This window comes from Taudactylus pleione, unplaced genomic scaffold, assembly GCF_031769625.1.
Source record: "Taudactylus pleione unplaced genomic scaffold, aTauple2 ptg000181l, whole genome shotgun sequence".
In the NCBI taxonomy this organism is placed as follows: domain Eukaryota; kingdom Metazoa; phylum Chordata; class Amphibia; order Anura; family Myobatrachidae; genus Taudactylus; species Taudactylus pleione.
Window position 1 is genome coordinate 2,794,478 of NW_028284583.1, and position 14,050 is coordinate 2,808,527.

The window sequence follows — 14,050 nt, forward strand, 5'->3', positions numbered from 1 at the left end:
CTGTCACTCAAACTAACGATCTGGCTGTGTTCAAGGAGAGAGAAATTTCTGATCATAGTGGCTAGTTTGCGCACGCGCATTGCGAACTTTACGCATGCGCAGTATAGCGAACATCGGTGGCGTACGACCGTGCGGCCACTTCAACCGACTCTGAATGAGGTCCTTAGTCTCTTCCTCAAAGCCCGACCATGTCATACACACAGAGGAATCAGAGCAGGTTTTCCTTAATCTTAAGGATAGTCTGACAAGAGCACCTGCATTGGGAATACCTGATTATGAAAAACCTTTTGATTTGTATTGTACGGAAGCTGATGGGTGTGCAGCAGGCATCCTCACACAAAAGCATGGTGATGCCAGTAGGCCCGTAGCATACTACAGTGCACAGTTGGACACTGTGGCAAGATCACTCCCAACGTGTTTAAGAAGTGTAGCAGCAACTGGTCAGTAAGAGTAGCAGCTATTGGTTAGTAAGAGTGAGGATGTAGTACTAGGCCATGATATGATTGTCTATACTCCCCATGCTGTATATGCTTTGCTAAACTCTGCCCAAACCAGACATGTCTCCTTAGCTAGGTTCATAAAATGGGAACTAGCCTTAATAGCACCTGCAAACATCACCATCAAAAGGTGCAGTACGTTACATCCAGCTACGTATTTAACAAATGTGCAACATGATGCACAAAGGGTGGAGAGAGGTGAGCCATTGGCAGCAGCTGAGTTCTGCAGGTATATTGTTACACATGATTGTATGGAATATCTGAATCAGACCTTTACTGCAAGACCTGACATATGGGATACACCTTTAGAAAATGTAGATGTGACATTTTACATGGATGGGAGTTGTCATAGACAGACTGACACTGGAGAATTATGTACAGGTTATGCTGTTATAAATGACGAAGACATCATAGAAGCCGAACCTTTAGGACCACCACACTCGGCACAAGTGGCAGAACTGGTGGCACTAAAGAGAGTGAGTGAATTAACGAAAGGTAAATCTGCTAATATCTATACTGACTCTAAGTACACCTTCGGAGTAGCACACGATTTCAGTGCCTTATGGTGTCTGAGAAAATTTATGACAGCAGCAGGCACACCAATAGCACATTCCAAACATATAAAAGGACTATTAACAGCAATCCAATTGCCAAAGGCAGTGGCAGTAATTAAGTGTAAAGCCCATACATGTGAAGATGATCCGGTGTCACTGGGCAACAACAGGGCAGACGAAGCTGCAAAATGGGCAGCAGGGTTAAAATGAATGTACCAACTGAACAAATCATGACTTTCCAAACAATTGATATGCTGAAATTAATTGAGATGCAAAATTTGTGTTCTACCCAGGAAAAGTCAGACTGGAGGTCCAAGGGATGTGAGCAAGAGTCCTCTGGACTCTGGAGGGACAGACAAGGTAAGCCAGTGGCTCCCAAGGCATACTACCCCAGCCTGGCTGAGGCAGCGCACGGTCTGACTCATCTGGGAAAGCAAGGTATGTGCAAATTGGTGAGAGCATACTGGTGCGCACTGAGTTTCTCTTCTCAAGCGGAAAAGAGAGCAATGTCCTGTCTGACCTGCTTGAGGAAAAACATTGGGAAAACGATCCCTACCGAACCATCTCACATTCCTCTGACTGACGGACCTTTCCAGGTAATACAAATTGATTTCGTCCAATTACCACCCTGCAGGAATCTCAAGTATGTATTAGTGTGCACTGACGTGTTTTCCAATTGGGTTGAGGCATACCCAGCTGCCACTAATACTGCTGCGTTCACTGCCAAAAGAATTGTTCAGGAGTTTGTGTGTAGATACGGAATCCCTAAAATTATCGAGAGTGAAAGGGGTACTCATTTCACAGGTAATGTTTTTCAAAATATGTGTAAGCTGATGGGTATTAATAGTCGACTTCACACCCCCTACCGACCACAAGCCAGTGCCAAGGTGGAGAGGATGAACGGAACTATTAAAAACAAACTAAGTAAAATCATGGCAGAGACTGGACTAGGATGGCCAGAAGCATTACCGTTGGTCCTACATAGCAAAAGGACCACTCCTAGACCCCCTCTAAATATGTCCCCCTTTGAAATACTGTTTGGTAGACAACCTCATTTGATTATAAGCCTGCAGGAAGATTTAAAAGGTAACAACGAGGTAACTGTAAAGTATCTTATATCAATGAGTAAATAGTTAAAACAGCAACAGCAGAAACTGAAATTGTTTTTTCATGATATGCCGGAAACAAACTGCGATGATGTTGAACCTGGAGAATATGTTATGATCAGAAATTTCTTGCGTTCAGGTTGTTTGACTGATCATTGGGAGGATCTGTACCAGGTGTTGCTGACGAGTACCACATCTTTGAAGGTGGCCGAGAGAGATACCTGGGTTCATTCCATTTACTGCAAAAAGGTCAACCAACTGGTGGAGAAACAAGGCGGAGACAAGGCTGATAACGTGGACCTGTTGATCGCGAGCTTGTTCTGGAAGGATTAAAAGGTTGTAGTGAGATACCTGAGCTAAAGAAATTTGCAGGTCCTTGCTGTGGCGATGGACTGGTCTGCTGTGTTCATTTTATATTCTCTTCCAGACTTTCCATCATCCTGGTTTGTTCGGGGATTTCTGGTTTCTGTGACGTGGGGCCGATAGAGGAGATGGGAGCTGATGGCAGAATTGATGGAGTAGAGTCAAAAGGAGGAGTGCTATGCCAATCAGGGGAGTGTTTGACCAATCTTAGTACTGTAATTGTTAAGAGATCTGCTATTTTGGATACTCGGAGACAGTGTTGAAGGTCTATCGTCTGAGGATTATTGTATGTGTGAGTTCTGTGGGTCCGTAATTCATGAGACATGCATCCAATGGTGTCAACCCAAGTATAATCAGTATTGGGGTGGGTATCCTTTAGAGGATTATCACACCATAGTGGGCAAAATTTTGAACCAAACCGACTGTTGGGTGTGGTCTGACGTGCCACAAGGACAGCATAATGTAGGATTAGAGCCCTTCCCATTAAATATCTCTAAAATCCTATAATTGCAAAAAGGGAAGACACTGGATGGAAAATTTCTTAATACCAAACCACCCCATTTTAAGCTCCACCAGTATCAAGTAGACAAATCACTTTTATGTTTAAACATCACCAACTTCAATGAACCAGGAGCTGACCGTGAGCCTATGAATTATGAACTATTATGCAAAATTAGGTCTGGTGGGAGACACTTCCGGTATAAATATACACTGAGTTCCACCAAAGAAATGGTTGGTAGAATACCAGAATGGTACTGTGCTAAGATTATACAACCAGAAACATGTATTTGCCAGATGGGAGAACCTGAGATAGGATTATTTTGAGGGAAATGTGTTTGATGATCATGATGCATACTATTCCTTATGTTCTCCCCGATTATGTATTTTATATGTGGAAGGAAAGCGTATAAATGGCTCTCTCTGAGTTCCTAAGGTTTGTGTTATCTGGGAAGAGTAGTCCCAGAGATTATGACCCTCACACATGTTGAAATGCTTGGCATTCATAAAACACACCATCGCCATATCTTTACACACAGTATGAACACAGAGACAAAAGAAATATGATACCTGGTGATGTGCATAAAGCCACACAGTTAATTAGTGAGACAACTGGCTTTCAAGTTTTAGTGCCATTGGATCCCACCAAGATCACTCAGGGTACACTAAATTTTAGATATATCCAACATCTTGCTAAATTAATAGATAATATCACCGAGATGTATGATGACACATTAAGGTATACAGGTAGGGAGTTGCAAGCGTACAAGAAAGAACTAGTGCAACACAGACTAGTGTTAAATTATTTAACAGCTGTCACTGGAGGGTGTTGCGTAACTTCGGCCACCCAATTTGGAGTAAAGTGTTGCACTTATAATACAAATGATACCAGCGACCCTAAGGAGGTAACAGACCACAGACCACAAGATGGATGAAATTCTGCAGCTAAAATGGGAGTTTCGAAAGAACCATAATGCTTCAGTGGCTGAAGTAGAGGAGAAGGTAGAGAAATGGGTTTCATGGTTGAACCCAGTGAAATAGTTCTCAGGTCTAGGAGAGTGGGTCCAGGAAATGATCGCAAGCATAGGTAAACTTTTGATCCTCATATTGGTTGTCATCATAGTATTTGGCATATGTGTCAGGTGTGTTCCTACTGTGTTAAAGTGTGGAAAATGTAAAGATTAGGTAAACCGGAAGAACGAAATTATGATGGTGGTCAGTAGTGACAATATGAATACTGAGGTAAATGTAGAACTGCATTACAACCCTGAACTAGGAATTGCCATCTTATAATGTATTCTATTTAGACATGCATAAAATGTATTGTTAAAATGTTATTTCAAAACATCTCAAATAATGTAACTCCCTGTCCCCCCTCAAGACTTCCTTTATAGGATTGGTGCATCCCCACATTTTCCCATGATCTCCCAAGATCCGCGGTGTGCGTATAATGGTAGTTTTATGTCCCCTCTTGGAGACACATCATTGAGGGATTAAGAACCACCTTGTGCCATCCCATAATATAATATTAAAATGATATATCATAATGTAAGCCTAAATTAATTTTAAAATCAGAGTATGATAGCATGTTGATTGGCTATCAAAGGGTGGACTGTTGAAGTTGAATGATTGCATGCGACCGCAATTCAACTGTTATCTGACTGCCCGATTTATGTTGGTACAATCCACGATGTAACATTGCGTGCGCACGCACCCAGTGTGTGCACGTATCCACACATTCTCACAACACTAAATAGTGAATAATATACAACTCTCACACTGACAAACACAATATTCATGCAGGGTTTAGTTAGTAACAAGAAACAGCTTCTGTATACATGTCTGAGTAAAGTAATTGAATAACAATACACCAGGATACTGTGAGTGTTTTACTTATAATTTGGGAAGCCCTGTATATAGACAAGTATGGCTGTGGCAATTGAAATATAACCCAGACATTGATATGCACAATTGAATTTGTCTGAGTTAACAATGGTCAGAGGTTTTGCTTACCAGACACAGTGGCAACGACAATCAGCCGGGGGTCCCCACCCTGCTTGAAAGTGAACCTAGCTGTTTGTAATACCTTACATTATAGATTTAAAAATATGTTACTAAGGGAAAGAATATATATATATATATATATATTAAATCCATTATAAATAGACTCACATGCATAAACACCGCACATTACGCACAGTTGCGCTGTTTCACTCTACAAATAAACACACCACGCATATTAGCAGCTTTATGCAATATTCTCTTACACTTACACATACACAAATTACATGATAGGTTCCCTAGTATTAAGTGTAAGGTTTATTCAGTGATTATTAATGTTGTGTAATAAAGGTTATTTGATATCTAAGGTTTAGTACATGGTAAGCAGACCTTGTCTGGTGTTGTACTGATCCACTGTGTCTCCACAGATTTCCAGTACCATCAGTGAGAAGATCGGAACCTGCGTCTGCAAACTATGGACTATAGAGAGTTAAAACATTAAAAATGTACTCTGTAATGTTAGCAGCTTAGATTTGCATGCAGGGGGAAAAAGGATACAAAGGGCGGTTTGAGGCCGTTGTGTCCATTTGAAATTGTCCAATAAACGATCCTGTAACCAAGATACCTTTAAGAAGAACCAATGGAATCATGCCAAACTTATCTATTGTATTACCAAATCCCTACAAGGGTATATATGTGCTCTCTCTGACCCCAGTGGGGAGTCTTCTTGCTGATGCTGTTGACGGAGGTTTCTTGCTGATGCCGGTATCTGGGCCAGAACACGTGCGTATATAACAACTGTACCTTGGGTCTGTATGATTTATTTGCGGTAATTGTCTTTAAATCACCGCGTGTAACCATCTGTTTTTATGTTGAATAATAACTTTTTGTGCTTTGGAAACACATTCAAAGTTTGAAGGCATTTATTTACTGTGCGACTCATTACGCTAAATTGCGACAATTCTTGAAGTTATAGACAGGATTTAGAAGGTTTAATCAGGATATAACACACTTTAGCGACTAGGACTGACACTTTCGTGGCTGAACTCCTTGGTTTGTTTGGGCCCCCACAAAACATTTTTGTAAGGACTACCTTCACTGGTGGAGATTGCATGTGCTGGTCCAAACTGCTGGTAGCTGATACTGGACTGCTTGTTATTAATTTACATAATAGATTTTTGTTAAACAAATTACATGAACTCACTGCAAATGACATAACAGGGAGGTGGTGCCTAGATGGTTAATGGGCCTGATTCAGACCCGCTTGCAAGCGCTATGCGCTTGTGAGTGGGTTGATGTTTGACCACTGCATATGTGCACGCCGGAGCCAGCTCCGACGTGCACATGTGCGAGACCCGGCTAGCGACAGGCGCTCCGTCACTCCGGGTCTCGCACCAAAAGGGGGTGGCTGTCAATTTTGATTGACAGCTTGCCCTGTTTTGGAGGCGGGAAGGGGGGTGGCTGGCCAAATGCCTGCCATTTGGGGGCAGCCCCACTGTCATCACGAGCGATGTTAGTGGTGAGCTTCTGGTTCTATTAAGAGCCAGAAGCTCACTGGGGCTTGCGGGAACGAGACCCTACCACAAGGGTCTCGTCGCAAACCCCAATGGTCGCGACCATCGTGACCATCACCTGGCCACTCGCAATAGCTGTGGGTGGGCACCCACAGCTATGCGAGTGGCCAGGAGGCCACACAATAAAAAAAAACCACCCTGATTCAGAGCGAGCACTCTTTCAGAGCGTCCGGCTCTGAATCAGGCCCAATGTCCCTTCCTCTGATAACTTTCACAACTGCTGTCAGAATTTAGATTAAAATAATTCCACACCCAAGACGTTGCTTTTCTAGCTTTCTTTTTATCATGAGCAGGAACTGCTGCCACTGGTGGCTGATTTACGCAAACCACATCCTCATCATCAACATCCTCATTAGCATCAGATAGGACACAAATTTCCCCCTCATCTTCCTTTTGCACTTCCTCCACACTATCATCCTCATTTTTTATTATTTCACCATCTAATACTAGCATAGCCGTTGTGGCATCAGTGATCCACTTCGCACAGCTGTTATGCTTACTTCCTCTATCAAAGGACTGTTTAATAGTCAATTGTTGTTTAAAATTGCTACTAGTAGTAGTCTTCTTGGTCCCTTTCTGGGATGAAGATCCAAACCCTGCAGCACCAGGCGTAGCACTCAAGGATCCTTCTGAGGAATCACAGATAGGAGAGGAGTCAGTCATGCTTATGAAATTGGATGCAGGACTACTTCCGATCACGAATAAGAATGTTGATGATGATGCAGGTGTTGGTGGTGGAGATTGGATCCAGATAGAAGGGAGCAGCTAGGTGATACTGGACTGATTGTTGTTCAGTTTTTTTGTCCCCAAAGTTTTAGAATTTGAAATACCCTTTCCAATTTGATGAATGTGCTGCAAGTGATGTAACAGGGAGGAGGTTCCAGGGTGGTTAAGGTCCTTACCTCTACTCACTGTTACTTGGCAATGGGTACAAATGGCTTGGCAAAGGTTGCCTGGATTTGGGTGTAAATAATTCCACACAATGGAAGTGGATTTTTTGGTCCTTTGCCCAGGCTTGGCAACAATGGGATTTTGCCCACCATGGGCAACAACTGTTGCCTGATTTACAGTTTTTACACAAACATCCTCGGCATCAACATCCTCATCATCATCAACATCCTCATCATCCTTGTTGTTATCGCCAACTACAAAAATATCCTCCACGTGCAATTCCACAGAAGCATCCTCGATTTCTACATCAGCTTGTTGACTTGTGCTGCTCATCCCCACATATGTAGAGGACACACAAATGGTGGAAGGAGGATCCTCTTCAACTACATTATTAGAAAGGTCAGGCTCACACATGGCAACCGCGGACACACATGGACTCTCCTCTGGGATTTGTGATTTTTCGGAGCACAGAGTTGGTTCCGGTTTCTTACTCGTCTTAATTTTTTTGGTATCTCTCCTACAAAGAGGGGGGCTTAAATCATCACTAGAACTACCAGTCATAAATAATAAAGGCCAAGGCCTTATTCTGTCCTTGCCACTTCGTGTAATGAATGGCATATTGCCAATTTTTTGTTTCTCTAAAGCTGACTTAGCTTTAGATTTTTTTTTCTTTAACAGGGTAAAAGCTGATTTTTTACTTTGACTCTTTGGCCTGACTTAAGCCCTGGTACATCAGCCTTCATAGATGACGTTGACATCCTTGCATCATTATCATGACTGCTGCTGGCAGCTGCAAGACTGGTATCTGGATACTGCTCTACTGTCATGTGACTGTCCTTCATACTCACTGCGGTCTTACAGCAGTGTCACCAAGCAATCATAGTGTAGCTAAGTTGCGGCTAATACACATAACCAACCACACACAAAAAATTGTTTTAATTTGAACACTGGTAGTGTGTGGCAGGCTAACACGCACACAAAAAAATTGTTTTTATTTGAACACTGGGGATGAAGAGCACTCCTGAAAGAGGCAGCAGCTCCTTGACAGACAGCAGAACAGCACCCCTGCGCACCTATGTTGATGACAAGTGTGGCTAACACGCACACAGAAAAAAATTGTGTTTGTTTTTTTCACACTTGGGGTGAACCTCTGAAAGAGTCAGCAGCTCCTTGACAGACAAGAGCACAGCACCCCTGTGCACCTACATTGATGACAAGTGTGGCTAGCATGTACACAGAAAAAATGTTTTGTATTTTTTTCACACTGGGGGTGAAGAGCGCCCCTTATGGGTAGACAGCCCCTGGACAACACAGCAGAACAGCCAGCCCATATGGACAACAGCCAGCCAGCCCCTATAGACTACAGCCAGTCAGCCCCTATGGACAGGACAACAGACAGCCAGCCCCTATATATGGACAACAGACAGCCAGCCCCTATGGATGGACAGGACAATCTCAGTCACAACAACAGCCAGCCAACCCCTATATGGACAACAGCCAGCCCCTATGGACATTAAGCAAAGCAACACAACTGTATACATAACTGTAGCATGCACAGCAGCACAGCTTCCAGCTCCCTCCCATTTCACTCTCCACAGCCGGAATGAAAAATGGCGGCGATTGCGGGACCTTTATAAAATCCAAAACCTGCGAGAATCCGACAGCGGGATGATGACATTTTGCCTCGTTTTCAGATCCGAGTCAGGCGGGAAAATCGTCGACTCGGATCCCCTAAGTTTGGGTGGGTTCGGTTCTCAGGGAACCGAACCCACTCATCTCTACTTTCCAATAACCAACACCAGACTGACCAGCCGGGGGTAATGCTATAGTAATAGCACAATTACATAGATATCATACCAACATACAAAATAAAAAATAGCCATTAGGCTTGATTCTGGGTTGTATGCAGTGCCGATGTTAACAGGGTTTAGTGAATTTTTGCTGTTGCTTATGCGTGAAAATCCCTAAAAACTTGTATGGCATAAATATGTTACACTGTGTGTATGCACAGAGGTGCAGTTGCGATGGAGACGTTCAGTACCAGAAATATATTGAAAATGTACTAGTGGTGACTGAGAGGTGGCTCTTCAAATCAGGGCCGGCTCCAGGGGTCGGAGCACCCTGTGCTGGCTCTGTTAATAGCGCCCAATACTCGCGCGGCTGAAAATGGGGGCGTGGCCTAATTACCATAGGCCACGCCAGTAAGTGTGACGTTATTTGGAGGCATGTCCGCATGGCATGCCTCCAAATAACGTCAGGCTGGGGGTAAGCCCAGCACTCCGTCACTAGTTGGGCTTCCCCCAGCCCTCTCCCGGCACTGAATTGATGCTGCGTGCTTGAACGCAGCATTCATTCAGCTACTTCAGGGTCCCCAACCTCCCGATTTGACCACCCGTGGGCCACTTCACCCACGGATGGAACAGCGGGACACTACTGTCCCGCTGAAATCGGGATGTTGGGGAGGTGTGCCATCCTCTATGGGGTGGCGCCCCTGTTCGACCGCACTGGTCGAACACCCCAAGAGCCGGCCCTGATTCAAATACATGAAAATGGTCCGTCTTATGGGTGTGTGATGGTAGTGTCACGGGCTTGTCGCTGAAGAGGTTGCATACACAAATGCTTAATCGCTCACAATGGAGGCCTACTAAAATGCTGGTGAAAGCTTTGATGGCACGAATAATGGTGGCATACCAAGAGGGATTACAGCATCTATAGACACTCAAAGTTTGCATATTCAGATGCATGCTTGTACACCAGGTGGTAGTCTTCCCCCCAAAATGATAACCAGTCCCCGACCTCTTAGTCTAGAAAGGTATTTATCAAAACCAGCCTAGGCTATGGGATCCAGGGCTGGTTATCATGTGGACGGGGGGGTGGGGATGGGGGGTGGTCATTTGTTCTTTTTAAATGATCCTGTTTTTACAATGTTAACACAGCAAAGCCTGCACAGATCCTAGCTTGCACATACTGCCAGACACAAGCCTATTTTTTGGATGGGTTTGCCATTGTCTTTGCAGCGGGTTCTAAAACCGCCACAAATCTGGTGCTTTTATTCTTCTCCTGGCAAAAAACCATTGATGGTGAGTTGAAGTTCAGTTGTATTCTAAAGTCTGAATTGATAGCAGATTCCCATCAGTTTTGCCTTCAATAAATTAGCAGATCGCAAAACAATGCTTAGTAAACCGATGCTTAAATTTACCCCCCTGGCCTTTGCAGGCTGCAGTCTTTTGCTAAGCGCATTACCCATTAGGAGGCTCAGCAAATGTAATCAAGAAATGGTGTAAGGGCCTTATTGTGAATCAGATGATTCTTAAGGAACAGATGTATTTCCCGATTTCGTGCCAACTGTGCATGCATCTTATGAAAGAAAACATGTTGTGCATATGTGCGATTCGTCTGAAGTATCATAGAAGGTTAAAGGGTCCTGCATACAAGCTTTTATCAAAATAAATGTTCATATAAACATGGTCGTAAGTGTAACTGATCAATATGTGACCTGAATATGTAATCCTGGCTCATATGTTACTGTTGAAGACTTGCATGCATCTTGTAAGTTTTGGAAATTTGCATATGCTTTATTTTGACAATAAATTTGGATGCAAATTAATCTAAACACAGCATTTACTTTTTTCTAAGACTAATGGGCTTATTTTTCAATATTATTTTTACTATAATAATATGAAAATGGGTGTTTTCATGGCCTTTTCTCATTATATTAGCATCACCTAAATGTATGAAAGGACTTTTGGAGGAGAATTCACAAAATTCTCCTACAATCCATTAAATACACTTTTTTTTTGTAGTAAACAGATCTTGTAATGGGAAATGCAATCTGCTTCAAATTTACTAATACTGATTCTCAAATGTAAAAAAAATACCAGAGGAAGTCCTGCGATAATAATGTTATCTTCAGATGGCATTATGCGGGGTCCCTTTGGTTCATAAACTCCATCTCTGGTCTGCCTGACATCTGACAGGCAAAGCAGTACCTGTTATCAGCCTGTGAGTCTAAATAGACCACAGGCTGATGACAGAGGTGTAGGGATAGAAAATAAATAAAATTTGCCTGCACCGGACAGCTGATTGGTGATCTCCTCTCTTTGTGATCTGATCAGCTGATGTGTACTCACAGCTGAGATGCAGTAAAGTGCCAGCACTTTCACTGCACCTCAGCTGACTGCACATAGGAGATCACTGATCAGCTACCCAGTGCCGATAAGTTTTAATTTATTTATTTTCTGCACCAGTGGCTGGGGGGAGGGGATTGCAGCAGGGACAGGAGAGGAGGCAGGGGGCCGGAGAAGCGCATTCTCATGGTATTCTCTTTCGAAAGATACAGTGAGAATTATGCTGAGGGGATTCGCAGGAGCAGAGCTTTCTTGCTAGCTCAGTCGCTGTTAGTGATTTTGATAAATTCTAGTGATATTTCTTAAATTCGCAATGCGCATTTTAAATATTCCTTTAAGTAAATTAGATCTTTTACTTGTTTCATATTATCACATAGTTTTAGCACAAGCATGAATACCATATATAAACACTTGGGGCCAAATGTAATAGGGTGAGAGTTTAGAAAATGTGAGAGTTTAGCAGTAATCTCTCACATTGGTCGAGTTTTATCTTCAAAATGGGAAAATATCTGGATGAGAGTTTAAATCATGAGAGTTTTTTGAGTCTGAAAAACATGAAAGTTTGCTCTGTTGCTTTGTTCTCGGACTCTATTACATTGGCCGAGTTTAATAGTGTGAGAAAACTCTCACCCTATCACATTTGGCTCTTGGGCTTTTTATGAGAAATGTTTAAATATACCACATCTCCTTTAACCAGGCTCATGGTGAAGTGACTAATGATTTTATCCTTTGATCTTTACATTTTCACTTTTTGCTAATTCTCTAAATGTTTTTGTTATTTTAAATATGAATTGTAATTATCCATTTACATATTGCTGTGAATTTGTTCAATGTACTGTTTTTCAATGTGTATTGCATTGAGACCTGTTTAAAATGCAACTGACACAACGTATTACATTACATTGCCTAAGCAACTCCATGCTTTAGTGTACACTTTCAAAACAAAAGAGTACAGTACACATGTCCTTTAAAATGTAGGCTTGTCTTGGCACATTCAGACTCTCCTCCCATATGGGCTGTGCTTTCACCACTCTTAGGGCCTGATTCTGAGTCGGACAAAACAGCAAGGTCGGCTTCAGTGAAGCGATGTTTTTTGTATGTGGTATTAGTGTCAAAAAGGCCGCCCACCACAATGTTCCAAGTGCCTGTAGCATGAAAGCCAGCGCAGGCTCAGTCTCTAACACTGGCCATGCTGGCTGAGGAAAAGAGGGGAGGGCCGCACTGCTGCTCTGTTGACACACACACTACCACTAATGGGCGGCGGGGAGGATGCCTCTACTCCCTCCTGTGCTTCTCCTCCACTCACCAAGTCTTCACCCCGTCCTCTCCTCTGCCCTGTCTGTGTGTCTGTCTCTCTCTCCTCCCCTGGAGCGCTGCAGTCTGCTGAGAGCAAGCATCCTACTTCCTGCTCAGGTAAGTATATGGGGAGGTATGGGGGGGCATATTAATGCAGTCTGGGGGTGGGTGTATTAATGCTATCTAGGGGCAATGTTAATGGGATGGGTGTGTAATAATGTGGGAGGTATATTACTGTTATCTGGGTAGCGGGTGGGAGTGTAGAAATTATAGGGGGTATATTACTGCTATCTGGGTGTTCTGGTGGGAGTGTAGTAATATTATAGGGGGTATATTACTGCCATCTGGGTAGAGGGTGGGGGGTGTAGTAATATTATAGGGGGTATATTACTGCTATCTGGGTAGTGGGTGGGGGTGTAGTAATATTATAGGGGGTATATTACTGCTATCTGGGTAGTGGGTGGGGGTGTAGTAATATTATAGGGGGTATATTACTGCCATCTGGGTAGAGGGTGGGGGTGTAGTAATATTATAGGGGGTATATTACTGCTATCTGGGTAGTGGGTGGGGGTCTAGTAATATTATAGGGGGTATATTACTGCTATCTGGGTGTTCGGGTGGGGGTGTAGTATAATATTAGAGTGGGTATATTACTGCTATCTGGGTAGTGGGTGGGGGTGTAGTATATTATTATAGTGGGTATATTACTACTATCTGGGTGGTGGGTGGGGGTGTAGTAATAATATAGGGGGTATATTACTGCTATCTGGGTGATGGGTGGGGGTGTAGTAATATAGGGGGTATATTACTGCTATCTGGGTAGTGGGTGGGAGTGTAGAAATATTTTAGGGGGTATATTACTGCTAACTGGGTGGTGGGTGGGGGTGTAGTAATATTATAGGGGGTATATTACTGCTATCTGGGTGGTGGGTGGGGGTGTAGTAATATTATAGGGGGTATATTACTGCTATTTGGGTGGTGGGTGGGGGTGTAGTAATATTATAGGGGGTATATTACTGCTATCTGGGTGGTGGGTGGGGGTGTAGTAATATTATAGGGGGTATATTACTGCTATCTGGGTGGTGGGTGGGGGTGTAGTAATATTATAGGGGGTCCAATGTTTTACTAGTGCCCACATCTGAA

The 14,050-nt window shown here is 43.2% G+C and overlaps 1 non-coding gene across 1 annotated transcript; it reads right to left on the reverse strand.

The window, feature by feature from the left end:
• Positions 1 to 9,222: 9,222 nt before the first annotated feature.
• Positions 9,223 to 9,320, reverse strand: LOC148519813 (small nucleolar RNA SNORA17). Its single transcript, XR_015878905.1, has one exon. It is a non-coding gene; the product is annotated as a small nucleolar RNA SNORA17 (small nucleolar RNA).
• Between the last annotated feature and the right edge of the window lie 4,730 nt (positions 9,321 to 14,050).